General features: G+C 36.5%; 1 long non-coding RNA gene across 1 annotated transcript; it reads right to left on the bottom strand.

Annotated features, from left to right (window-relative positions):
- Positions 1 to 638: 638 nt before the first annotated feature.
- On the bottom strand, positions 639 to 2549 carry LOC145489705 (uncharacterized). The gene is made up of 3 exons (XR_014049619.1): positions 2438 to 2549; positions 1455 to 1532; positions 639 to 948 (listed from the first exon to the last, which is right to left on the bottom strand). It is a non-coding gene; the product is annotated as an uncharacterized LOC145489705 (long non-coding RNA).
- Between the last annotated feature and the right edge of the window lie 900 nt (positions 2550 to 3449).

Raw genomic sequence — 3449 nt, 5'->3', positions numbered from 1 at the left:
GTTCCGCGCTCGCGCGTCTCGCCCGAACTTCTCGCTCGCGCTCCTCTTTCGCGCTGCGCGACCGTTGATCACGTTTCGCGCGATCCACATCTTATACGCTTTTTTCTGCTTACTACACTAGCTTTGTAGCTCCGCATACGAAAGATGCAATTAGATCCGTACTCTTGATTTATGTCTGACAAGTTTTGAAGAATATATCAGCTTTAATAAGGTTATTTTGTACCAAACTATTGACAAATGTTAACGGAAAAGCGGCCCGGAAAGATCATTGCACCTAATTTTAAGAAAATAAATATGTTCAACTTCATCTCAGTTTCAATTTTTTTTCCCGTTTTTATCAAGAGTAAATACCTTCAAGTACCTTACATAAATGTTTTGGGCTTCAGGTTTCAAAAAGCCACGTTACAGGCTTGGTTTCAAACTACACGTAATGAGACTGATCATAAGGAAAACATTGTTCTGTCTATCGTGAAAACAACAGTCAACAAATCTTCCATGGTACAAAGTGCATTTATCTAACATTGCAGTACTACGGCTAAATTCTCAGTTCCTTAAACTTACTAGACCAGACTAGACAATAAAGAAGAGAACCGCAAAATTTCGGGAAAGATATAGCAAACTTCGCACAATTAAAGTCAACTAGTGTATAAGCGTCCTTTCCAGATGGCACGTACAGTCCGTTGCATGGAACTCCTTATGTTTTGGCAGTTCTCCTTTTCTGCTTCTTGCACTTGCTCATTCTTGCATTATAAGTGGAATGGAATACAGTGTTTTCCACTTCTTTCTCATCAAAGTGGTTAAACTGCCTTGTTGGGGGTCAATGCCAACTAAATCCCCATTATTTCTAGGGAAGACACATTTTGACAAAGTCTAAGACGTTGACGAAATTAATCAATGCATCTTCACTGGATAAGTCCATCCTGTCGACCACTGCTTGTCCGCATTTGTCTAAACAGAAGCAAACAGACAAAAACGTTTGAAATGAATATTAAGGGTGAATCTTGGCATTCTATTCCTTAAAGTTTGCCTATAGTTTTCGCTAATATCACATTAATAAAACGTGACCAATCAGATCATTACTCCTCCTTCGAATAGTTTGTGCTTCTGTCAGTAGTAGCCTTTTTTCTGTATTTCTCTCCACTCTACTCAGAGATTTGGTCACACAGGTATGTCATTAAGAACCAGTTTAACAAGCTAATTTCACCAGCTGAACAAGAGTTATCCCCAGCTAGAATTTCATAAGAGAACAAAGACTTGGGGTCATTTTAAAAGTGTACAGCTTGGCACAAATAAACAAAAAGCCTAGAGCCAGTTAACCAGTCCATCTGTCTGCATGTCTCTTAAAGACATCTTACAGACCTCTTACAACAAAGATCTTTTATGGTTGCAGAATAGCAATCTAAAAATCAACAAATCTGACATAAACTGTGACAAGAAATGAGGAATACACACACCTTTGGGAATATTGCTGTTCCTGTGTAATTTCCACAGATCTCTTCATGTTCAGTGGTGTAATCTTTTTCCTTATTTTCCTTGTAGATCATATGTGAAAAGGAGCATATAAACATATCAAAATAATTGCACATTTGATTAGTAAACAGTTAGCAACTACTTGTACACTTTTTTCCACTGAAAAAAATTCCTGAAATTAAATGATTTAACATGAGACATGCCTGCATGGAATCGCATGGCTCATTCATTGAAACAAAAATCCAGTCCAAGATGATGAATACAACCACTATGATTCCCAGTGCAGCCGCATCTCATAGAGGGAAATGGCTATTTAATCCAGTCAAATTTGCCAACAAAATTTTAAATTGAGTAAAAGCAAATAAATGTCTTTGTCAATTTTCTTTTACTAAGTTATTATCAAATCCTCTACGCCTTAAATTTTCTACTGATCCCATCAATAGTTATGAATTAATCATACTATTAATTTTGCTTGGAAAAATTTGGTTTGGAAACCTGATGGCCAAACCAAAACAGTCGATATTGCAGACAACCACTCAAAATTTAGTTTCAAAACTCAGCTTTTACCAGTCAAAAACCAACATTTCCTGAGACTGGTTTGCAACATTCTGCAACTTTGATTCATTTACCAAAAAGATTCCCACCCCTTGCATGTTTTCAATAACATTTTAATTACTTAATTTTCATCCAGGTGAGCCAGTTGATGTATTTGTCCCTTAAGAAAGACAACATTTCCTTACTTGCCCTTAAATGAACCAAAAAGAAACAACTTTTTTTTTCAGAGTGAGACTGTAATAAAAATGATCAATTAAAATAACATTAATAAGCTATAGCCAGGTTTTCAAAATCTATTTATATCCTTTCTTTACTGGAAAAAGATATTAAAAGTTGTGGCTGAAGAAATTATAAGATGGTCTATGCTACAACTTATAGAAATAACAAATGAATATTCCAGCCTTTTACTTACCAAAATGTTCTGATGTTTGCACACTTTGGAGCATTGCATGATTTAACTGCATCTGAGTTGACTATGAGCTACAGAGTTGTATATTGTATCCTCTCCCACAATTTATTCTGTTAATTTCTTCAGTTCTTCTAGAGTGGCTAGCTGAAGGATAAAAACAACATTCATAAGCAAATTTCCACTAGTCACATATTTATTGGCATTTAATTGTTTACTGCTCAAAAGACCAAGACATGAAACTCTAAAACTACTGGTATTGTCCAGAGAGGTCGCATAATAATATTATGGGGTCAGCTTTTTAATTTGCTACTAATGGCAAGTTTGATTTTTTATCAAACATTGTAACAATTTCACCTACTAACAGATAAGCTGGATTATGTGTACTAAAGGCATCCGTGGTCGAGTGTCAATTGATACCCTTGATCGATCCTCTAAATCGACTCTCTATCAACACCCGATCGATACTCAATCAACACTCCATTGACACCTCGGTTGACACTCAATCTACATTTCTATTACTCAGTTTTGCAAATGTCACAGGGTAGGTGCATTTGATCACCTGGTATGACACCATTCTTAGCCCAGGAGACAGTTCAAAATGTCAAATGCCTGGCAGGTTCGGGGTGGGGTGGGGGGGATGGTTGGGCAGGAGATAGTGGAGTTCCAAATGACTGATCCATAAGCCTGATACAACAAATATCAAAACATATTTTTACTACAATTGCTACTGATCTCACTATCTCAGTGGTCAAAATTTGTTGTGGACTCACTCAGCTGCGCTTCGTGAGTCCACAACATTTTGACCACTGTGATGGTGCGTATCATTGTCGATAAGAGTACAGACCACACTAAACCATATGCAATTTGTTAAATTCAACCCAGTGAAGTCATTTATCAACATTAATGAACAAACATCATCATAATTTCAACTGTGGCAACAAACAGAGCTTTTTTTCAATAGAATGGTAACTAGAGACAAAAGCAGAAACTTATCCATAGATTAAATTTTCAGAGT

This window comes from Orbicella franksi, chromosome 6 (assembly GCF_964199315.1).
Source record: "Orbicella franksi chromosome 6, jaOrbFran1.1, whole genome shotgun sequence".
In the NCBI taxonomy this organism is placed as follows: Eukaryota; Metazoa; Cnidaria; class Anthozoa; order Scleractinia; family Merulinidae; genus Orbicella; species Orbicella franksi.
The sequence above is the reverse complement of the archived record's forward strand: the minus strand, read 5'-3'. Positions and strand labels throughout refer to the sequence as shown.